The sequence below is a fragment of the Mesoplodon bidens genome (assembly GCF_964165515.1).
Source record: "Mesoplodon bidens genome assembly, chromosome: 2".
Taxonomy (NCBI): Eukaryota; Metazoa; Chordata; class Mammalia; order Artiodactyla; family Ziphiidae; genus Mesoplodon; species Mesoplodon bidens.
In genome coordinates this window covers 3,354,429-3,381,076 of record NC_138177.1, presented here as the reverse complement: position 1 = coordinate 3,381,076, position 26,648 = coordinate 3,354,429, and positions in this window count along the sequence as shown.

Genomic DNA, 26,648 nt, shown 5'->3' with positions numbered 1-26,648 from the left:
TCTCACAAAAATAATGGAGCAAATTCCAGACAGATACATACAGTATTTATACAAAATTCTAATTTAAATAATGTTTTTAGATATTTAATTTAAAGCAATAGGATATATTGTTTAGGAATAAATTGGTATGCATTTAAGAAAATAAATATATGGGAAAGAGAGTCAAATTTCAGACAGTGGCTACTTCTCATGGAAGAAAAGGAACAATGTGATTAGCAGTGGAGCAAGAGCAAAGAGGGTTTCAATTATCTCTTAAGCTACTTTGTGATTATATGAGTATATTAGTTTTGTCATCTTTTTATATCTAAATTTTTCATTAAAATTAAAGAGTATTATATATATATGTATATGTATAACTGAATCAATTTGCTGTACACCTGAAACTAACACAACATTGTAAATCAACTATACTTCAATAAAAAAGAACATATAATCCAGAATCAATGTGTGAATCCCAGCTCCATCATGACAATGTTACTTTGAACCAGTTAATCAACTTGTTTGAGCCTCACGATCTGATATAAATAGTTACACCAATACCTGACTTACAGAGTTATGGTGAGGATTAATGCACTATTGTTAACATATGTGAAGCACTTAGCATAATGCCAAACACAGAAATCACTCAATAAATGGGAGTTATTATTACCTGTATGTGTTTCATCCCCTAGGGAGTTGTCTCTTGAACCTAATTATTATGAAATCATGTGTATACTGTAGTGCATTCAGGGTTTTCTCAAGAGGATACACACTCGTTTCCATAAAGTTTCTGGTGCATTTAACACCTTGTCAATTGTGTCACAGGGAAAAAACAGTTATTGTTAGCACTAAACATTGCACCACATTTAAGCAGACTACTGACATTGAGCTAATGTATGACTATATTAGCAAAATTATCAGAAAAATCTCACTTCTTTGCTAATTGCAAAATACGCAGCTCTCTAGTCAAGAACTAATTCTAGACTAGCATTTAAGCAAAGTAGGTAAATGAGCTATTCACAGAGCCTTAGAGGTTTTTAATAACTTTCCTCTTCTCCAATAAATGAATGCGTGCTCTTGGGAGTACTTAAGCAGTGCATTAACAGGGAGCTTGGAGTTTCTTACTGCACTGGATTTTCTACAGAAATGAGAAAATAAACATACCTTCTAAAGATAAGCAAGTCAAAATCTAGTATAACTTCTGTCCTTTTAAGAAGAGAAGGAGAGATAACAGGATGATTGCACACAAAGAAATTGCCATTTGAGGACACAGCAAGCCAGTGGCCATCTGCAAGCCAATGACAGAGGCTCAAGAGATACCAAACCTGCCGACACCTTGATCTTGGACTTCCAGCTTCCAGAACTTTGAGAAAGTAGTTGTTGTTTAAGTGATACGGTCTGTGATATTGTTATGGCAACCCAAGGAAACTTATAAAAATGCTATTTGATTATATCACCAAAACATAATAATAAAATAAAATAAAAATAAGCAAGTCAACAAAGGATATTCCCTCTGCTCTTTTGACCCAATCCAGTTCCCAAAATACCTTATAGTGAAAAAGAGAAAAGTCCTTTTATGTGCTGCATCAATACTGCCAAATTTATGATTTTATGTCATTATATTTCACTTCTACTTAAAAAAGAAAAAAAAAGTATTTTTGAATATTAGCATGCCAACCACCACAATAGTCTATTTGTTCTTACTCTACCTAGCTGTAAACAAATGTATATAATTGCTGGATAAAAATATTTTTAATGAAAATGAACACTAGATTCATCATTGTAAAGTCAAACTCCAGAAACAAAAACAGACTCTCTTGCTGGCCAGTGTGCAAAATACATTACTATTATTTGCAAAAGTCCACTTATATCTCCCTTCCGAATCCAAAGAAAATAATCAATTAGAATCCTCCAAAGACTGTACATTTTAAATTTTAAAACTTCATTATTTTTCTCTCCTCTTCACCTTTCCAATGTTTTGCTCTTCTGAGAGAAAACAAGACTTTCTGTCCTGAAGTTGTGTAATCTGGTTAGAACATGAAACCAAACAGATTATCTTTAGAGGTGAAAATAATGCAACCTGTGAGTACTCCAGCTGAACTGGAAAAACGTCACCTCAGGGGAGGCCTTCGATATGTATATCTCAAATGTGAACGAGACATGTATTTACTCCATCACTTCTCGCAGTCTGCTCTTGAGCCAGACTTCCTCTTGTTTCAAGAAGAACTCAAGGCAGCCTGAGTTCGTCTTCCATCTAATGAATCTGCCATCTCGGTAGGGCAAAGATGTAACAGGCAAATGCAGTTTTTAAGAAGCAGGGATTGTTATATTAATATTAGACAGAAAGAATACAGACAAAGGTATTAAATGACAATGAAACACATTATAACGTTGAAGACTACAACTCACAATGAAGGATAAATGAGTCAATATGTATACACCCCAAACACAACAGCAACTTGCATACAGAAGCAACTGCAGGAGATGGAAAAAATGGAGTGAAATGCTAATTATAAGGGATTTTAAGTACCTCTCTCAGTCCAAGACAGATTTAGGGGAATGTCAGTAAAGATAGAGAAGACCTAAAAATCAAAATCAATAAGGGGCATATTATATGTAAATACTGTAACCTGATACTTTGACAGTAGAGAATATATATTCTTTCATATGAACATAGAACATTCATGAAAATGGACTACATATAATTCCACACACAAAAATTAATAAATTCAAAAATAGAGCTAGTTTTAAAATATTAAAATAAATAGTACAAACAGTATACTTCGACAATATACAATAAACCATGAACAAAAATTTTAAAGTCTCGTCTACTCGCAATTTTTTTTTTTTAAAATGATATTAAAGAACCCCTGGATCAAAGGGAAAAACACAAAATGAAATTACAGAATTTCTCAAAAATAATGACAATGAAACAGCTTTTGGGATCTAGTGTGACATTGCTAAAGCAGCACTCAAAGAATGAAATACTTATATTTTTCATAATTATTTATTAACGAAAAGCACCTCAAAACAATAGTAAAAGACCAAAAAACCCACAAAATAAACCATAAAGGGCAAAAGGAACAAATTTTCAAAATGAGAGATTAATAGAAACCATAAGAGGAACAGAAGTCATAAACCAACCAACCTAAAATTGGATCTGATCTTTACACACTACAACAGAATAAATTCCAACTGGAACACAGGTGCGAATGTAAAATAATTACAACTAAAGAAGTTCTACAGGAAAACATGAGCATATCCCCTTAAAATTGATTGGAAAAACATTTCTAACCATGCTTTGAAATCCAAAAGCCACGGAAAATAGTAACTCTGACCATATAAAACAAATACCATTGAATAAAGGCCAAAGTTAAATTATCAGTGACAAACTGGAGAAGAAATTGTAATTTTATCACAAAGGAATTATATCCTCCATGCATAAAGGACTCCTAAAATCTGAGAAAACAGCTTGTTAAAAAATGGGAGGGGGGTAAAGGTGCTTAACTGTATGGACGGATGGAAACTACACTTTTGGTGGTGGGCACACTGTAGTGTATACAGAAGTCAAAACAATATTGCACATGTGAAACAGATAATACCATAAACCAATAAAACTAAGGAAAACAAAAATGTAGGGAACGCCAGTTTTCTGGTTCTACACGTAAGGAGTTTGGAAGACGCCATTCCATCCTAACAACAACAAAAAGCTAAACAGACTGAAAATCAACAACTCTTCTTGGATCTATAGGTGACGTGAAAACACAGGAAAAACCACTGCATCACCGGTTGAAGGTAAAAAGGAAAAAACAGGAGTAACAGCTTACCTGAGCAGAGATTCAGGAGTGGAAATCACTGCGGGGCCCCGGCCGGGGCAGGGACAGCTGACGTGTGACTGACGAGATGCTGGAGGCTCAGGAGGACACGTCGGAGAGTTGGGAACTCCAGGAGGACCCATTCGTGGGAGGCCCTGCACTCCTATGGGATTTACCTGCAGGACTCAACCTGACGGCTGCAGTCACTATCAAGGCCCCTCTGGCGTCTGGCTGGGGGCGGAGAGAAGGAGCCGTTTTGAACGTTCCCAGAGAGCTCTGCGCTTCTTAACAAGGCTGCCCACAGGAGAAACCAATTAACCAGAGCCTAACCTGCTGGGGGTTATCAGAATCTAATTCACCTGGGGAAGGGAAATACCCAGCTCCAACAAGCTCTACGCTTCTCTTCTCGGGGGAGAAGTGAAAAACACAACCCTAGCCCCTCTGGCCATCCTCTTCCATCTACAGGGGAGAAAACAAAAAACAGCAACACCTGTGAAGCTCACAGTCCAGGGGCACAGGCTCACTAAAAGACCAAGACCTAATCACAGGACTATTAGACTTAGTCATAATATTAATACTATTATATGCTTACCCTCCCCCAACACCTCACCACAATATTTATTAAGGCCCATTTATAGCAGTTACTTTCACCCAGTATGTCGTGTCCAGCTATCAGGAAAAAAGTACAAGGCATACCAAAGGAAAATAACACTATTTGAAGGGAGAGAGCAAGCGTCAGAACCAGACATGGCAGGAATGTTGGAATTATCAGATCAAGAATTTAAAACAACTCTAATTAATATTCACAGCACTCCAACAAATAAAGTAGACCACATGCAGGAACAGGTGGGCCGTGTAAGCAGAGAGATAGAAATCATAGAAAGAAACAAAAGGAAGTGCTGGACATAAAAACACTGTAAGAGAAATTAAGAATGCATAAGTAAACTAGACATGGCTGAAGAAAGAATCTTTGAGCTATAGGATATAGAAAAGAATCTTTAAAAACGGAGAAGCAAAGAAAATAAAGACAAAAAAAAAACAACCCCAGAATATTCAAGGGCTGCAGAACAACTACAAACGGTGTAAGGTACACGTAATGGGAATATCAGAAGGATAAGAAAGAGTAAAAGGAAGAGAATAAATATTTGAAACAATAGTGACTGAGAATTTCCTTAAGCTAATGTCAGACACCAAACCAAACCGTGGATCTAGGGTGCTCAGAAAATACCAACCAAAAACTAAGTAAAACAAAATAAAACAAAAACAAACAAAAGAACCTGCACCTAAGAATATCATCTTCAAACTACAGAAAACCAAAGATAAAGAAAATATTCAGAAAGGGGAGAGAAAAAAAAAATAACTTACCTATAGAGGAGCAAAGATAAGAATTATATCTGATTTCTCAGAAACCATGCAAGCTAGAAGAAAGTAGAGTGAAATATTTAAAGTGTTGAGAAAAGAAAATAAGCACCAATCTTTCACTCTGTGAAATTATCCTTCAAAAGTGAAGGAGAAATAGACTTTCTCAGACAAAAATTGGGTAATTATTATAAGTAGAATTGCCTTGTAGGAAATGTTAAAAAAATTCTTAAGAAAGAGAAAAAAATAATATAGATCAGAAAGTTGGATCTTCATAAGTAAAGGAAGAACATCAAGGAAGAAGTGAAGGTAAAATAAAAACTTATTTTTCTCATTCTTAATTTATCTAACAAATAACAGTTTGTCCAAAATAATAATAGCAACAATGTATCTGATTATATATGCTTATGTATATACATATATATATTAGGTATACTATGTATAAGCATGCATTATATATGTGTATGTGTGTGTGTATATATATATATATGTTTTTCTATACTTGTATGTAAGTGGAATGAATGATCTCAATGACAAGAGGAATGAGAGGAAGAAATTAAGATTATTTTGTTATTGGAAGGTACTCACATTACCAGTGAAGTGCCATAGTGTTATTAGAAAGTGTACTTGGACTAGCTGTAAATGTACATTGTAAAAACTAGGGCAACCACTGAAAAAAAGAGTATAAAAGTATACTTTTATTGAAACATAAAAAGTATAAAAGTATAATTTTATTTTTTTATTAAAGAATAAAAGTATAAAAATAAAGGAGATAAAATGGAATCATATAAAATGCTCAATTAAAACCACAAATGATAGTAAAAGAATGGGAAACAAAACTGAAACAAAGAATAGGAGCAAAAAATAGAAAATAGTAACTAATATGGTAAATATTAATCCAACCATATAAGTAATCACTTTGAACATCAAAGGTCTAAATGCACCTATTAAAAGACAGAGATTTTCAGAGTGGATTGAAAAAGAAGACCCAACTACATGTTGTCTACAAGAAACCCAGTTTATATATAGAGACACATAAAGATTAAAGGTAAATGGATGTATAAACATATACCATGCCAACACTCATCAAAAGAAAGCTGGAGTCACTATATTAATTTCAGGCAGAACAGCCTTCAAAGTCAGGAAAATTATCAGGGATTAAAAAGGGGCATTGCATAATGATAAGGTTGTCAATTATCTGGGAAGACATACAATTCTTAATGTGTATGAGGCTAACAACACATCATCAAAATACATGAGGCAAAAACTGACAGAACTGCAAGGAGAAATAGAGGAATCCACCGTCATAGTTGGAGGTTCAACACCCCTCTCTCAGAAGTGGACAGACCCAGCAAGCAGAAAATCAGGAAGGACACAGTTAAACTCAACAGCACCATGAATCAACTAGATATAGTAGGCATTTGTAGACTACTTAACAAACAACAGCAGATTATATGCATTTTTCCCAAACTCACTTGAAACATTTACCAAGATAGATCTCATTCTAGACCACAAAACACACCTTCACAATTTGAAAAGAACATAAATCATACAATGTCTCTTCTCAGACTAAAATGGAATTAAACTATAAATTAACAACAAAGATAACTGGAAATTTCCAAAATGCATGGAGATTAAACAACATATTTCTAAATAACACATGGGTCAAAAAAGAAACCTCAAGTTAAATTTAAAATACTGTGAACTAAATTAAAATGAAAACAACTTATTAATATTTGTGGAGTGTAGCAAAAGTAGTACTTACAGAGAAAAGTATGGCATTGAATACATACATTAGAGAAGAAGAAAGATCTAAAATCAATAAGCTAAGTTTCCACCTTACAAAATTAAACCAAAAATAAATAGAATAAAAGAAATAAGAATTACAGCAGGAGTCAGTGAAATTGAAAACAGGGAATCAAGGGACTTCCCTCGTTTTCCAGTGGTTAAGACTCCACTGTCCCAATGAAGGGGGCCCGGTTTCCATCCCTGGTCAGGGAACTAGATCATGCATGCTGCAACTAAGAGCCCACATGCTGCAACTAAAAAAGATCCCACACGCCACAACTACAAAGATCCCACATGCCACAACTAAAAAAAAAAAAGATCCTGCACACTGCAACAAAGATCCCGCATGCCACAACTAAGACCTGGAGCAGCCAAATAAATAAATAAATATATATTTTTTTAAAAAAGAAAAGAAAAGAAAACAGGGAATCAACAGAGAAAATCAATAAAACCAAAAGCAGTTTCTTTGAAAATATCAGTAAATTGATAATCCTTTAACCAGGCTAAGGAAAAAAGAGAGAGGACAAAGATTACGAATGTCAGGAATGAAAGAAAGGACATCAGAACAGATGCTATGGACATTAAAAGGATAACAAAGGAATACTATGAACAACTTTATATGCTCAAATTTAGTAACCTGGATGCAATGGACCAATTCCTTGAAAGATATAATCTACTGAAACTCACACAAGAAGACATAGACTATCTTAATAGGCCTATATCTATTTTAAAAATGGAATCAATAATTAATAACCATCCAAAACAGAAAGTACCAGGCCCTAGATGGTGATGATGTCTTTATAGATAAAATACCAAAGACACGATCCATGAAAAAAATAACTGACAAGCTGGACTTCGTTAAAATTAAAAACTTCTCCTCTGTAAGATAATAGCAAGAAAATTAAAGGGCACAGACTGGGAGAAAATATTTGCAAAAACTTCCTCTGGTAAAGGACTGTTATCCAAATGTACAAAGGGCTCATAAAACTCAACAGTAAGAAAATAACCTAATTAAAAAGTGGGCCAAATACCTTAACAGACACTTAATCAAAGAAGATATACAGATGGCAAATAAGTATATGAAAAAATATATCACATGTATTTTGAGAGAAATGTAATTTAAAACAGCAGTGAGATACCACTACACACCTCTTAGAATGACCAAAATCTAGACCATTGATGACACCAGAGGCTGACAAAAATGTGGAGCAATAGAAATTCTCATTCATTGCCAGTGAGAATGCAGAATGCTACAGCCACTTTGGAAGACAGTTTGGTGATTTCTTACAAGACTAAACACACTCTTAGCATTTGATCCAGCAGTCATGCTCCTTGGTATTTACCCAAAGGAGTAGAAAGCTTATGTCCACACAAAAACTTACTCTTGGGTGCTTATAGCAACTTTATTCATCATTGCCAAAACTAGGAGCAACCAAGATGACCTTCAGTAGAGGAATGGATAAATAAACTATGATACATCCAGACAATGGAATGTTATTTAGTGCTAAAAAGAAAGAACCTATGAAGGTCAAGTCATGAACAGACATGGAGGAACTTTAAATGCATGCTACTAAATGAAAGAAGCCAAGTTGCAAAGACTATGCACTGTATGATTCCAAGTATATGACTTCCTGGAAGATGCAAAACCACAGAGACATCAGAAAGATCAGGGGTTGCTGGGGATGGGGGAGGGGAGAGAGATAATGGGCAGAACAGAGGATTTTTAGGGCAGTGAACATACTCGGTATGATATTATGTCATTATCCATTTGTACAAATCCACAGAATATAAAACACCAAGAGCAAACCCTAAGGTAAATTATGGACTTTGGGTGATTATGATTTGTCAATGTAGCGTCATTCTTAGTAAAAAATGTACCATTCTGTTGAGTGATGTTGCTAGTGGGCATATCTATGAATGTGTGGGGTAGGGGTTGTATGGGAAATCCCCATGCCTCTTTCTCAATTCTGTTGTAAAGCTAAAACTGTTCTAAAAAAGTAAAGTATTTTTAAATGGGGGGGTATGTATAGCTAAATCACTGGAAAATAAATAAAAATGTCTATTAAATATGTGAAAAGATGTTCAATCTCACTCACAAGAAAAATACTATTTAAAACTACACAATGATACATCTCTCCCTGTCACACTGACAAAATACGAAACTATGAACTATGAAATCATACTCCATCGATGAGACTGTGGAAGCTTCTTTTACATTGTTGGTGGGAATAAAAAATGGTACAAGTTTAAGGAGGAGAAGTTGGCAATATCTAGCATAATTATATATAGATAGATGACAGATAGATAGATAGATAGATAGATAGATGACAGATAGATCTCCTCACCTTCAGTAATCTACCCAAAAGTTCACTGGCAAAAATACTAAAAGACCTATACCCAAGGCTATTCACTGTAGCATTATTAGCTATAGCAAAAGCTAGGAACAACCCAAACGTCCATCAGCAAGGTACTAGTTGAATAAACTATGGCACATCAACCCAATGACATAATATGCAATATAAAAATGAAGGAAAACCCTCTATAAGTGATATGCAGTGATCTCCAGGTTACATCACTAGTGAAAAAGCAACCTGGAGAACAGCATCTCACTTCCAGGAGCAAAATCTGTTATAGCTATCTATTGCTACAAGAAATACTACCCCCAAATCTGCTGGCTTACCACAAATATTTCACAGCTTCTCTCCGAGTCAGGACTCTGGACAGAGCCTAGACTCTCTGTGGCTTACAGTCCTCATGAGGCTGCATTCGAGGTGTGGGCAGTCATCTCAAGGCTGGGCTGGGGATGGTCCACTTCCAAGCTCACTCACATCATCCACAGGTCTTTGATCCCTGTTAGCTGTTGGCTGGTGACATCACTTCTGTGACACAAGGACTTCTTTCCTTAGGGCTGCGCATAGCATGGCAGCTGGATTTCTTAAGAGCTAATCAGCTATCTTTTATGAAAAGGAAGGTATGTGAGTGAGTGTGTGTATACGTGTGTGTGTGTAGAATTAGAAAATAACCATTTTGCAATCCCAAATGAGTTAATGAGTTGAGGCAACAATTGAGGAATTTTGAAATGGAAGGATCAAGCAGACCACACCTTTAAAAGAATGCTTAATCTCAGCGTCATTAAAAGAGAACAATCAGACATTGTGTTCCTCATAATATATTAGATACATTTTTGAAAAATGAAATAATGTAAAATGAAATGAAATGAAACTAGTCAAGTCTTTAGATTTAACTACCAGTTTACATAAAATACAGGAATGGAGGAGCAAGATGAAAGACATAACAAGAAAACCATCAGCATAATGCAGAACATCGGATTTTCTAAAAAACAAAAGACCCATTTTTCTCCAAAAAAATCATGGGCATGGTAGTAGGGACTGTTGTAGAATAAGAAACTTTTGAGACAAAATAACCAAATGCAGTATGTTATTGTTGGGATTCTGATGCAAACAATATTAATTGTCTGTGAAATTCTCAAATATTCAGAGAAACTTGAACACTCTATTTGCTGTTTCATGAAATTAAGAAATTATTAACACTTTTAAGTGAAATAATGAAATAGTACTTATATACGTAAAGAGAATTATTCTTATTGATTAGAGAAGAATATGATGTCTGGAACTTGCTTTAATATAATCCAGAAAAAAAGTATACATGGGTGAGAGGGATTAATGAAACAATAATGGAAAGATGTTGGTAATTATGAAAACTGAATGATAGGTAAATACAGCTTTATTTTAGTATTCATTTATTTTTTGTGGGTTTGAAAATTCCATAATAAATAGTCTAAAAAATATTCTAAAAAAACATTTTGTTTGCCTTCTTTTCAAGAAGTTACAGTACTTTAAGAAAGGAATTGTGGGGTAAGGAGAAAATAGAGTCTTTATAATGTTCTTCATGGGCTCTGAACTGTGTCACTAAAAATTAAGAAAGGGGGATATATGAAGATTTCATATACCTTTACTAGGCATCTCTTAATGCAGTTTTACAAAATAGTGAGAAAAATAATTACTTCATGGTTAATAAAAAGATGCATCAATAATATGATTCTTTTTCTCTCAGTGTGATTGGAAATGTTAGGTCGAACAGCTAAGGAAAAATAGTTCTAGATTGCAAAATGCATTAGTCAGAAGAGGTTAGACTGTGTGGAAGTAAAAAACAGCCTTAAGATCTCATTGATTTAACAACAAATGTTTACTTTTTGCCCATACTTCATGTCGAGTAAGAGCCAGTGTGCTCAGGGGAGCAGCTGCTTCAGTGGGAGCACTGACCTTCTCAGCCTTCATGGGGTTGGGGGTAGCCTAGCACACCTGTCACCATGCTCTCATCCTAAAGTGACACGGACAGCTGCTGCATTGAGCCCATGGACCAGAGTGCATCCTGTGTTTAAACCCAACTGAAGGGGATACGAGGGAATAAAGTTTCCCCATGCATCCAATAAGAATAAATTAAAACAGAACTTTGAAGATACATACTATATCTGTTCTAGTTAGGACCTCCTTCCTGTTATAAACTCAATATTGAGGTACCCCTCATATGGAAACTTACAAACTTTGAAATGGAAAGAAAAAAATTATTCTATAAAATGAACACTGTTGTGATTCCAAGTAGATAATCAAGAAAGATATGGACACTTCCCAGGTCTGCAAACCTTGGGAAGCTCAGCTCAGCATTGTCCCAGATGTTAGATTTAAATATTTATTTATTTATCTATTTATTTCTTTATTGTTAATTTATTTATTTATTTTGGTTGTGCCGGGTCTTAGTTGCAGCATGCAGGATCTTTGTTGAGACCTGTGGGATCTTTAGTTGCAGCATGTGAACACTTAGTTGTGGCATGCATGCATGTGGAATCTAGTTCCTGACCAGGGATCGAACCCGGGCCCCCTGCATTGGGAACATGGAGTTTTACCCACTGGAACACCAGGGAAGTCCCTCAGATGTTAGATTTATACTGTCTTACTATGAGGATTGTATTTTGTCTTTGGGGTATGTGTGTGTATGTGTGCGTGTATACTAACATTGAAGACATAAGTCGGCACATCTTTCTTTCACTCTGGCAAAGACCTTGATGGACTCTCCGTAAAAAATACCCAAGTCCACCTGGACCATTCTGCTGAAATGCCCTCCCATCCATGAATTACCATTCATTTAGCAAGTACATGTGCCAAGCATCCTTCTAGGTGCTGGAGGTACAGTGAACAAAGAGAAGACACTCATCCATTGATGATACTCTAATCTGCTTAAATTTGGACTTTAAGAAATACCCTGCAGGGTCTTCCATGTCTGCAAATTACCTGATGGTGGGATGGAATTGATTCCAGGGTGAGACCAACTCCTGTGGAGAGATGTAGAGGGCTTTTCTACAGAGGAGTAGAAATTTTTACAGTGAATAATTCAGGAAAGTGTTATGCATATTAGCATAGTTCCATCAAGAAGTCAGATCTCCAAATCTGTTTGCCTAATTAAAGAAAATTAAAGGTCTCCCGACACCATTAATTTTTCTGAATGTTTCTGCTTACTATATGCTATATTGTCGTGCCAGTTAGCTTGTATTTTGCACATTTATCAGCAAAGCATATATCAAAATGTGTTAAATCATTCAATATCCACATGCTATTTCAATAGGGAGGCTTTCGTTCCCAAGCAGCAGAAGCCTTTCAGAACTCTTGAAATAAACTCTCTCTTTTCTGCTTGAAGAATATTTTTTTAATTCAGCATATTGTTAATAGCTAAAGAGCTCAACAGTTAATTCTACATGCCATTAATGTAATAAAGGGGAAATTAAGTGATTTATGCAACTAGCAGTGTATGTGGAAAATACGTAGCCCTTTGTGACAGTAACAAGTTAGAATAGACACAACACTGCTTTTCACATTGAAAAGAAAAAGCATAAGCTATTCCTGGGGCACTTTGTAATTATGATATATCATATGGAAAGATAAATGGGAATATATTGCCCTTTCAGAGGGGAAACTGCTGTGTCTATTCTAAACTGTTCCCAGGCTAAGTTTCAGATGGTGGTGGATTCCTGGCCTCGTTTTCCCCTTCCTCTCCCTTGTTGTTTTGATATGTCAGGAAATGTTATCCTAAAAAAGAGTAGGGGACAGGTAGGCTATTTTGCTACTTGATAGCTGCTCTAATAAAAACCTTTGGAGAGAGGAAGATTATACCTTTTGGAGAAAATAAGATCAAGGAATTTTGGTAGATTCAATGTGTCTTCATCACTTCAGATATATTCTACATTTGTATTTATATTAATTCACGTAGTTGTCATTTTTTTAGCTCTTGTTTACACCCAAGGATGGATCATGTTTGAGAAAGAAAACCTTTCAATGGTCCCCTTTTTATCTGTTGGTTATTTCTATACACCTATTTTGTGATAGTTGTGAATGAATATACATAATATGTATTTTTTGAAGCATGTGAAATTTGCAGTTAAGTTTATATCCCTAGTCTACTGTTTCCAAGAGATTATTTCTTTACACCATGCCTCACAAGATAGGTAGACTTCTGCAAATGGACTAGAAGAAAATAATAAAGCCCTTTTCTGTTTAGGTTTTTAGATGAGGGCTAGAAAACCTTAATTTAGTCTCTAGATTTTAATTTTCAAGCCCCTACATTACATTTGTTTCATCCCTCTTCACTTGATTTTTTTAACATTAGGCAATATTCATGAAAAGAAGCTTCAAAATCCTCATTCATCTATTCTGTCTATTAGTTTTTTCTTTTTCTATTGACATATAGTTGAATTACAATGTTGTGTTAGTGTCAGGTATACAGCACAGTGATCCAGATAGATAGATAGATAGATAGATAGATAGATAGATAGATAGATAGGAATACAAGAATCTTTTTCAGATTCCTTTCCATTATAGGTTATTAAAAAATATTGAGTAGAGCTCCTGTGCTATAGAGTAGGTCCTTGTTTTTTATCTACTTTATATATAGTAGTATGTAGTTGTTTTCTTTAAGGCAGAAGTTGTATGGAGGAGCAATTTGTGAATGTTTCTAATTGCATTTTTTCAAAACAGTGAGACAAATTTTAAGGAAGGATCTTGAGGCTATTGGTTTCATCTAATGTTCTGATAAAACTCTTTCAGGTAAGGGGAAAAGTGGCCATTACACATAATTCATCTCTCCCACTCAGTAAGAAGTCCAGTTGGATATCTTATTGCTTTCACTGAATTACCTAACATGAAGATATTTAATGAAGTTGGTCATTTGAGAGGACAAGTCACAGGCTATGTGCCACCAAACCAAATACCTCCAGTGGAACATTGTGTCAGCTCTGCCTCTATCATGAGATGATCTATTTCAATAGCATGTGAGAAACAATTGATCTTGAAGGTAATAGATAACTCCCAAGTAATAGCATCCAAGAAAAACAGAACAGAAATCACTTGAGTACCAGCTTCTAGTGCCTGGGATTGAAAATGAGCTTTTGTTTGAGCCTAAACCTAAAAAAGTTTTCCAGAATATTTATATAATCTGCTACATTTTAAAATCTATGTATCTTGATCAAAGATAGAAAAAGCAATGGATTTTGTTATATGTAAACTGTGGCCATGCTAACACTGTCCACAAGATTGATGGGCTGATTCTCAAAATCCTAGAGGTAATTTTCCACCACATTTGACCAGCTAAATACACATATTATAAAGAGTTTTGGCAACAGTTTTCACTTCATTGTCGGTGTTTTTTTTAAACACAGACAGAAATAGAGAGGAAATCCTCAAAAGAATGAAATCATTAGAGTAAATTCTATTTGTATATTTTAGACAATCAGAACAATTCTTTGAAGGCAGTTTGTGGTAGTAATTTTATGCATGTTTCTTTTATTGCCTGGGCCTGGAATCTGCCCTGATCTGGCTTCCTGGCTGGCTGCCCTCCTGTAAACACTGCAAAAAAGAAATGCTGCCACAAGGAATTGTCCCCGAGACAGGCCACTCCACGGAAGCACATGCCACAGTGGCAGTCTGAGTTAGGAAAACAAACCACTTCATCAGACTCAAGAAATTACTACTAAACAAATCGTGAGCCTTTTTTCCTCTAACTAGAGCAGTGATGATTAGGATAACTATATACTGAGTACCTAGGATCAAGCACTGAGTTAAAACTTAACCTCTTCCTTTTAACACTGCATCAGTACTGATGACCTTCTCCCAACTTCACAGGTGAAATCAACAAAGGCCAAAGAGGTGAAGATGCTTGTCCAAAGCCTCCTGGCAAGTGGCATGTCCCCTACCCAGCACCCAAATAGAAGAGCTAGAATTGTAACTCATCCTACAGTCAGCCAGATGACAGGCTCCTAAAAGCAGCAACAGTCAGCTGAGTCTGGAACAAAAATAATGCATAATAGAATAGTGCTTCCCTCAGAGAATGAGTGATTTATATTGGCAATTCTCTTTTAAGCCTGTTAACATGCCTCCCAGAAGTTGCCTGGGTCTGAACAAAAACTAGAGAAAAAATAATAGGAGAAAAGTGTGAAATGATGTGTGACGTGAAAACCACAAAGAAGAACATTTAAATCTACTTTGAAAAATAACATTCAATTCTATCCAAGTTAATTGCATATCTCTTTAGTGAATGTGAGTGACTTCTGATGCCCAATTATACGAACAGGGAAAGAAAGGCATAAAAGACAATTTGAAATGAAATAAACTTTGGCATGACCTTCAGTACATGTAACAAAATACTTGTTTTCAGTACAAAATTATGTATTTTTAATCAATACAAAATTACTACCAGGGAGGACCTTCAAGATGGCAGAGGAGTAAGACGTGGAGATCATCTCCCTCCCCACAATTACATCAAAAATACATCTACATGTGGAACAACTCTTACAGAACACCTACTGAACACTTGCTGAAGACCACAGACTTCCCAAAAGGCAAGAAACTCCCCACGTACATGGGTAGGGCAAAAGAAAAAAAGAAAAAACAGAGACAAAAGAATAGGGATGGGACCTGCACCTTTGGGAGGGAGCTGTGAAGGAGGAAAAGTTTCCACACACTAGGAAGCCCCTTCACTGGTGGAGACAGGGGGTGGCAGGGGGGAAGCTTTGGAGCCACGGAGGAGAGCAGAGCAACGGGGTGCAGAGAGCAAAGTGGAGGAATTCTCACAAAGAGGATCGGTGCTGACCAGCAATCACCAGCCGGAGAGGCCTGTCTGTTCACCCTCAGGAGCGGGTTCGGGCTGGGAGCTGAGGCTTGGGCTTCAGAGGTCAGATCCCAGGGAAAGGATTGGGTTTGGCTGTATGAACACAGCCTGAAGGGGTCTAATGCACTACAGCTAACCAGGAGGGGGTACAGGAAAAAGTCTGGACCTGCCTAAGAGTCAAGAGACAATTGTTTCAGGGCGCGTGAGGAGACGGGATTCAGAGCACAGCCTAAACGAGTTTCAGAGACCCGTGTGAGCCGTGGCTATTAGCTCGGACCCCAGAGACGGGCATGAAAGGCTAATGCATTTCTCTAAGCAGGAAACACAAGAAAACGAAATGACGTACAAAAACAAATACAAAACAATTAACAAAATGGTAATAGGAACATACATATCAATAATTACCTTAAATCTAAATGGATTAAATGCTCCATCCAAAAGACATAGACTGGCTGAATGGATACAAAAACAAGACACATATATATGCTGTCTACAAGAGACCCACTTCAGACCTAGGAACACATACAGACTGAAAGTGAGGGTATGGAAAAAGATATTCCATGCAAATGGAAATCAAAAGAAAGCTGCAGTAGCAATTCTCATATCAGAAAAGATAAACTTAAAATAAAGAGTATTACAAGAGGAAAAGAAGGACACTACATAATGATCAAGGGATCAATCCAAGAAGAAGATATAACAATTGTAAATATTTATGCACCCAACAGAGGAGCAACTAAATACATAACGCAATGCTAAGAGCCATAAAAGGAGAAATCGACAGTAACACATTCCTATTAAGGGACTTTAACACCCCAGTTTCACCGATGGACAAATCATCCAAATAGAAAATAAATAAGGAAACACAAGCTTTAAATGACACATTAAACAAGATGGGCTTAATTGAAAACAACAGAATACACTGTCTTCTCTAGCGCTCACGGAACATTCTCCAGGAGAGATCATATCTTGGGTCAAAAAACAAGCCTTGGGGCTTCCCTGGTGGCGCAGTGGTTGGGAGTCCGCCTGCCGATGCAGGGGACATGGGTTAGTGCCCCGGTCCGGGAGGATCCCATATGCCGCAGAGCGGATGGGGCCGTGAGACATGGCCACTAAGCCTGCGTGTCCGGAGCCTGTGCTCTGCAGTGGGCGAGGCCACAATGGTTAGAGGCCTGTGTACCACAAAAAAAAAAAAAAAAAAAGCCTTGGAATATTTAAGAAAACTGAAATCATATCAAGTATCTTTTCAAACACAATGCTATAATACTAGATATCAATTACAGGAAAAAAATCTGTAAAATATACAAACACATGGAGGCTAAACAATATGCTACTAAATAACGAAGAGGTCACTGAAGAAATCAAAGAGGAAATCAAAAAATACCTAGAAACAAATGACAATGAAAACACGAAGACCCAAAACCTATGGGATGAAGCAAAAGCAGTTCTAAAAGGGAAGTTTATAGCAATACATTCCGACCTCAAGAAACAAGAAAAATATCAAGTAAACAACCAAGCCTACACCTACAGCAATTAGAGAAAGAGGAACAAGAAAACCCCAAAGTTAGCAGAAGGAATAAAATCATAAAGATCAGATCAGAAATAAATTAAAAAGAAATGAAGGAAACAATAACAAAGATCAATAAAACTAAAAGCTGGTTCTTTGAGAAGATAAAAAAAATTGATAAACCATTAGCCAGACTCATCAAGAAAAAAAGGGAGAAGACTCAAATCAATAGAATTAGAAATGAAAAAGGAGAAATAACAACTGAACTGCAGAAATAAAAAGGATCATGAGAGATTACTACAAGCATCTATATAGCAAAAAAATGTACCACCTGGAAGAAATGGACAAATTCTTAGAAAAGCAAAACTTTCCAAGACTGAACCACGAAGAAATAGAAAATATAAACAGACAAATCACAAGCACTGAAATTGAAATTGTGATGAAAAATCTTCCAAGAAACTAAAGCCCAGGACTAGATGGCTTCACAAGCGAATTCTATCAACCATTTAGAAAAGAACTAGCACCTATCCTTCTCAAACTCTTGCAAAATATAGCAGAGGGAGGAACACTCCCAAACTCATTCTACGAGGCCACCATCACCCTGATACCAAAACCGGACAAGGATGTCACAAAAAAAAGAAAACTACAGACCAATATCACTGATGAACGTAGAAGCAAAAATCCTCAACAAAATACTAGCAAACAGAATCCAACAGCACATTAAAATGATAATACACCATGATCAAGTGGGGTTTAATCCAGGAATGCAAGGATTCTTCAATATACACAAATCAATCAATGTGATACACCATATTAACACACAGAGGATAAAAACCATATGATAATCTCAACAGATGCAGAAAAGGCTTTTGACAAAATTCAACACCCATTTATGAAAAAACTCTCCAGAAAGTAGGCATAGAGGGAACTTACCTCAACATAATAAAGGCCATATATGACAAACCCACAGCCAACTTCGTTCTCAATGGTAAAACCTGAAACCATTTCCACTAAGATGAGGAATAAGACAAGTATGCCCACTCTCACCACTATTATTCAACATAGTTTTGGAAGTTTACACCACAGCAATCAGAGAAGAAAGAGAAATAAAAGGAATCCAAGTTGGAAAAGAAGAAGTAGAGCTGACACTTTGCAGGTGACATGATACTATACATAGAGAATCCTAAAGATGTTACCAGAAGACTACTAGAGTTAATCAATGAATTTGGTAAAGTAGCAGCATACAAAATTAATGCACAGCAATCTCTTACATTCCTATACACTAATGATGAAATATCTGAAAGAGAAATTAAGGAAACACTCACATTTACCATTGCAACAAAAAGAATAAAATACCTAGGAATAAGCTTACCTAAGGAGACAAAAGACCTGTATGTGGAAAACTATAAGACACTGAAGAAAGAAATTAATGTTGACATAAACAGATGGAGAAATATACCATGTTCTTGGACTGGAAGAATCAACATTGTGCAAATGACTCTACTACCCAAAGCAATCTACAGATTCAGTGCAATCCCTATCAAATTACCAATAGCATTTTTCACAGAACTAGAACAAAAAAAATCACAATTTGTATGGAAACACAAAAGACCCTGAATAGCCAAAGCAGTCTTGAGAAAGGAAAACGGAGCTGGAGGAATTAGACTCCCTGATATCAGACTATACTACAAAGCTACAGTAATCAAGACAGTATGGTACTGGCACAAAAACAGAAATATAAATCAGTGGAACAGGATGGAAAGCCCAGAGATAAACCCACACACATATGGTCACCTTATCTTTGATAAAGGAGGCAAGAGTATATAATGGAGAAAAGAGAGCCTCTTCAAAAAATAGTGCTGTGAAAAATGGACAGCTACATGTAAAACAATGAAATTAGAACACTTCCTAATACCATACACAAAAATAAACTCAAAATGGATTAAAGATCTAAATGTAAGTCCAGACACTATAAAACTCTTAGAGGAAAACATAGGAAGAACACGCTTTGACATAAATCATATCAAGATCCTTTTTGAGCCACCTCGTAGAGAAATGGAAAGAAAAACAAATGGGACCTAATGAAACTTAAAAGCTTTTGCACAACAAAGGAAACCTTAAACAAGACCAAAAGACAACTCTCAATATGGGAGAAAATACTTGCAAATGAAGCAACTGACAAAGGATTAATCTCCAAAATATAGAAGCAGCTCATGCAGCTGAATATCAAAAAACAAACAACCTAATCCAAAAATGGGCAGAACATCTAAACAGACATTTCTCTAAAGAAGATATACAGATTGCCAACAAACACATGAAAGGATTCTCAACATCACTAATCATTAGGGAAATGCAAATCAAAACCCGGAGATGGAAACAACCTAAGTGTCCATCATCGGATGAATGGATAAACAAAATGTGGCACATATATACAATGGAATATTACTCAGCCATAAAAAGAAGCGAAATTAAGCTATTTGTAATGAGGTGGATAGACCTAGAGTCTGTCATACAGTGTGAAGTAAGTCAGAAAGAGGAAGACAAATACCGTATACTAACACATATATATGGAATTTAAGGGGAAAAAAAATGAAGAACCTAGGGGTAAAACAGGAATAAAGACACAGACCTAGTTGAGAATGGACTTGAGGATATGGGGAGGGGGAAGGGTAAGCTGTGACAAAGCAAAAGAGAGGCATGGACATATATACACTACCAAACGTAAGGTAGATAGCTAGTGGGAAGCAGCCGCATAGCACAGCGAGATCAGCTCAGTGCTTTGTGACTGCCTGGAGGGGTGGGATAGGGAGGGTGGGAGGGAGGGAGATGCAAGAGGGAAGGGATATGGGAACAGATGTATATGTATAACTGATTCACTTTGTTATAAAGCAGAAACCCGCACATCATTGTGAAGCAATTATACTCCAATAAAGTTGTAAAAAAAAAAAAAAACTGCAGTGAGGTATCACCTCACACCAGTCAGAATGGCCATCATCAAAAAATCTACAAACAATAATGCTGGAGAGGGTGTGGAGAAAAGGGAACCCTCTTGCACTGTTGGTGGGAATGTAAACTGATACAGCCACTATGGAGAACAGTATGGAGGTTCCTTAAAAACTAAACATAGAACCACCACATGACCCAGCAATCCCACTATTGGGCATATACCCTGAGAAAACCATAATTCAAAAAGAGTCATGTACCACAATGTTCGTTGCCGCACTATTTACAATAACCAGGACATAGAAGCAACCTAGGTGTCCACTGACAGATGAATGGATAAAGAAGATGTGGTACGTATATACAATGGAATATTACTCAGCCGTAAAAAGAAATGAAATTGAGTTATTTGTCATGAGGTAGATGGACCTAGAGTCTGTCATTCAGAGTGAAGTAAGTCAGAAAGAGAAAAACAAATATTGTATGCTAACACATATATATGGAACCTAAAAAAAATGGTTCTGAAGAACCTAGGGACAGGACAGGAATAAAGATGCAGACGTAGAGAATGGACTTGAGGACACGGGGGGTGGGAAGGGTAAGCTGGGACGAAGTGAGAGAGTGGCATGGACATATATACACTACCATATGTAAAATAGATAGCTAGTGGGAAGCAACCGCATAGCACAGGGAGATCAGCTCGGTGCTTTGTGACCACCTAGAGATGTGGATTAGGGAGGGTGGGAGGGAGATGCAGGAGGGAGGGGATATGGGGATATATGTATACATATAGCTGATTCACTATGTCATACAACAGAAACTAACACACCATTGTAAATCAATTATACTCCAATAAAGATGTTAAAAAAAATACTACCAAACACCACTTTATGAAGGATGAACACTATTTTGTAAATGTCACTTTTGAGGGGTTCCAAATTATTAGCAAAATAGGAATAGTTTACATACCTTGTTTTATTCATCTACTTATTTATTCATTCATCCCACAATTAGTTATTAAACACTAGCACCTAAGGATAAAGTAGTGAGCATATAGCATAAATCATTGTCTCTGACCCAAGGATACATAAATGTTATTATTTAAACATTTATATAAAAAGTGTTCATTATGTTCTTCTGTGTGCAAAGTGGTCTGTTTTGTCCTTAGAATGAGAAGGTGGAGTACACAGGGCACCTACTTCAAACCATTTGAGCTAAGGACAGAAGGAAGGAAATCGAATTGCAGGGGTTCAAGTAGAGAGAGCAGAGGTGGTACGCACTGAGCTTACAGTGGCTGTGGGCCGTCCAGGGTGTAGGTGAGCAGGCCTGGGGGAGACCGTCCACTCTTCATTCCGACCAATGTCGTGGTTGACAATGGGCAGGAAACCGTACTGCACAGGAGTTTTGAACGAGGAGGAAGGACACCTGGCTCCGGTCCCAGGGCCAGGGTTCACCTGCAGGTGACCTGGCTGCTTCCTTCTCAGTCCCCTCATCTGTAAAGTGAGAGAATTTGGATCATGTTGTCGTGCGTTTCCCCCAATTAATTTAGGCAATGTGAAATGATTTTTTCTACTTTATTCTGGGAAGGGATTATCAATGGTAAATACATTTTTATCTCTAAATTCAGCAACTTAACTTTCCTCAGTGGAAAACTTCGTATTCCAAAACAAGTATCATGACCATCTCCCAAAGCATCTTTTAAACAATTCTTTGCCAGTGGCAGTGAGCTGATCTTGGGAGCTTATTATTCAGGTAAAAATGATAAATAACAGGCATATAATATCTATCTATATGATACTGAAACCTGTGTGTGAAAAGTAAGATTCGATGGATGATGCAGGTATTTTCTCAGTGCCATGCCTTCCATGAAGGGACTCCTATTGGGTGCCTTGACAGTCGCCCACCTGCTGTGATTTGAGGACTCTCTGTTTCTAAATTATATCTGTCACTCTATCTGCAATTCTACCATTACTGGTTGATGTCTTCAGGTTAAGACATTATCTCTGAGATTTCTCCTTCAAGATGCAAATATCCTTAGAGAGTTTACTGCAAAAAGCCATGAGCCAAGAAGAGATTAAGGAGAGAAAATGTTGGGCATATACATGTGATGAGTAAGACAGAAAGAAGCTGAGTGAGAAGTGGGCTGCCTTGGGGAGGCCCTCCCTCCACAGAGAGAACCCCCAGTGATCAGAGGCCAAGTGAAAGCCCTTCGTTAGTCCAGAGTGGAGATTTGGTTGCATCAGGAAAAGAAACGCTGAACAAGGTGGGAGAATGCAGAAGACAAATTTCATTCACTTTATAATTTTTCCAAGGGTTAGTCCTAGTGCCAGATGTTGGTCATGTAGTCAGTCAGATTTGGGGTGATTGAACTCTTCATCTTTATGCTTGAAACATTTTCATTGTTTACATATGTTCATGGACATGTCAAGAAAGGTTGAAATTAAATGAGATTTTGCATATGAAATGACTTGTATTAACTCTAAAGTATGAACCAGATGTGATTGTTTTTATTTGATAGAGAAAGCAAGGGCAATGGGGCTTTAGAGGATAAAGGGTAAGGGAAGTAGCTATACAAATACATAAAATTGTATCTGGCAGCATAAGCTAATTTAGCCCCAAAAGCATTTTTCCCTCTCTTCATCATAACATCCATCCCTCACTTCAGAACAGAAACATAGGTAGGTGTTTTGGAGAAAAGCTTTCCCTGCCTGAACATAGCAGGGCAGTAAAAGAGCAAGATGGTCTCTGGTCAGGAAAAGAGGGCTTTCAGGAGCAGTTAACCCCCAGCATGTCCAGAAGACATCAGGGTTTCACCTGAGAGAAACTCTGTTCTCTATCAGGAGGAAAAAATGTGATCCAGAGTCAGTTCCAAATGTCAGAAGAATTAATCAAATTATTCAGAGTCCATTTATGGAGTGTTATGTGAAGGACACTAACTGTGGGCTGATTATGAGTCTCCCATGTGGATAATCTGTATCCTGCTTCTGTAGCCACAGTATCTGCAACAGTTAGAGAATGATGGCCAAGCATCACCATTTCTGAAAGTTGATCACAGGACAAACTTCAGCAGCAGTTAAGACTAGTTCTCCACTCTCACTGTCTGCAACGATCACATAAAGTCTTTTGAAACTTCTGGCTCACAAAAGCAAAATCAACAGAGAGAAGATCCAACAGAAAGAAGAGACGAAGTCTAGTTCCTAGAGAAAAATCTCAAGTTTTCTTCCCCGGTTTTATGATGCTTCAAACTTAGGCTCACGAAACTTGATTCTCCAACGTAGTTCCAAGAATCAAATCCTATTATTCCAGGTTGAGTTTCCATTTCCCAAGCCACTGCTCCATCCTCCATTCTATTTGTTCCTTTGTTTTTATGTTTTTTCACGACCAAGTAGAAGGAAACCAGGTGTTCACCCTGATTTCAGAGAGAAAATAACCAGAATGTTCCACCTGTGAATCCCCATACAGTCAAACTTTCCACCTAAAGATGCTTTTAGCACAGCAAATACCCCAGATGCAGAGGTAGCGCTAGAAGCAGTTAAGCTGTGACTAGAGAAACATACAACACTGAGGTCTATTGCAGACATGTCCAAACTCAGCACCAGGTCTCCTCAGAATTTCTGTTTCTGATTACTAACCTAAGTCCCCAGAAGAGAGTTCACCAGTCGCTGAGGTTTTACGGAGGTGTTACCCACGCGACACCAGCCTGGCAAAGAGTAGCCTATGATGACTCAACCAGAGCATCTGGGTGATTCCTAGCCATGCTCTGCAAGCCATAATCACACCCAAGTAAGCTTGTGAGGAGACAGAGCCCAGAGAAGGAGAATCCTCCCACACCACACCCCTCTCTGATGGCCACACAGAATGAGAGGAGACACATCCTCAGGGAAATGAGAATGAGAGGCAGCTGGGTCAACTATTGTCACTCTTCTGTCAAGGCCCTTGCAGATCTGGCTTGTAAAAACAAGGAGAAAGCACTTTATACCTATTAGACTAAAAAAAAAAAAAATGGAGAGCTGATAATGCTAAGTAAAGAGAGATACAGAGGTATGGGGAGAGTGCAGGATGGTATAACTTTTCTAGAGAACAGTCTGGGAGCACTTAAATTACACACATTCCTCACAGCCCATCGGTTTCAACTATATAAACAGGCCACACACACACAAATACATATATATCCCATATAGGTCCTTTTAGGGATAGTTATGTCCATGGAAATTGGGAGTCAGGAAATTGATGGCAATTTGAGTATCTATTGGGATACGAGAGTGAATAGGAAAAATACAGTGGATGCACACATTCATTTAAACAACAAATTAGAAGTACATATATTAACGTAAATAGATCTTATACATACATATGGGGGGAATTAGCAGAATGAAATAAATAATGCAACGCCATTTTCATAAGTTAAAAATATAGGCTCACAAAACCACAGTATCCATTTGGGAAAAACGATGGCAAACCAAAACAGCCACATTAAACACTACAGAAAGTTGTCTATGGGGAAGGGGAGGAAATAAAAGTAGGAAGTGGGTATAAAAAAGAAGGAAGGATCCTTATACAGAATTATGATAATTTGCCATAACTGGAAAATATATTAATGCAATCATCTGTATCTGAGTCCAAACAAATCCTGTCTGTAGAGTCTGACTAACATATACAGCATTTCTCCTCTCTCATCTCCTCCTCCATATCAAAAGTCTTGTATGGTATAAAACCATATGCTTTGGGGAATGCGAAGGGTAAGCTGGGACGAAGTGAGAGACTGGCATGGACATATATACACTACCAAATGTAAAATAGATAGCTAGTGGGAAGCAGCCGCATAGCACAGGGAGATCAGCTCGGTGCTTTGTGAGCACCTAGAGGGGTGGGATAGGGAGGGGGGGAGGGAGAGGCACGAGGGAGGGGATATGGGGATATATGTATATGTATAGCTGATTCACTTTGCTATACAGCAGAAACTAACACACCATTGTAAAGCAATTATATTCCAATAAAGATGTTAAAAAAATATGCTTATTACAGATATCAGAAAGGAGAGGTACTAGACCAGATGGACCCCCTTGCCGATCCAACGGGCTCCCTCCACACACTGGGATATCCAGAGCCACACCCAGAATTCTTGTATAGACTTTCTAAAAATCACTGCACTTTAAAGCTGGATAAGAACTTAAAATATCAGTCAAATTTTACATTTTACAGATGAGGTGGCAGGAACCCCTCAAGATGACAAGTGACCCAGAAAGAGAATGCCTGTCCCTTAACTCCAGCTGGGATATTTCCCACTACATCCTTCAACTACACAATTTAGTACTGAATGACTTTACCTTCTATAATATTTTAAATTTTATTTATTTATTTGTTTTATATTTTTGGCTGCATTGGGTCTTTTTTGCTGCACGTGGGCTTTCCCTAGTTGCAGCGAGTGGGGCTACTCTTCACTGCAGTGCACAGGCCTCTCATTGTGGTGGCTTCTCTTATTGCTGAGCACGGGCTCTAGGCATGCAGGTTTCAGTAGTTGTGGCACACAAGCTCAGTAGTTGTGGCTCGCGGGCTGTAGAGTGCAGGCTTAGTAGTTGTGGCACACGGGCTTAGTTGCTCCGTGGCATGTGGGATCCTCCAGGGCTCCAACCCATGTCCCCTGCATTGGCAGGCAGACTCCAAACCACAGCACCACCAGGAAGTCCCATCTTCTATAACTTTTTGAGGGCAGAGGCAATGTCTTATTTGCCTCCCTCATTGGATCCAACTCAAGAAAAATTTATATCACTGAATAGAAATTTATTTATCCCAAAATGTTTATCCACCTACCCTGCTATTGACAAGGTTATACGTTCAATAACTGTAAGGATCAATTACTTCTATTCAAAAATGGATTCTACTGGTCATGATGAGATCTGGGTCCATAGCAGACCCTTATGAATTTTAGTTGAATTTCAATTAAATCAGTGAGTTTTTACCATAATGAGGAACAAAACTGTCTCTCTAAGATGATTTTTGTTTCACCCCAGTTCTCACCTGGAACACAGCAAACTAATTAAGCTGCAACTCAAGATAGAGTTCAGTACTTTCAATTTGCTAAATCCCTT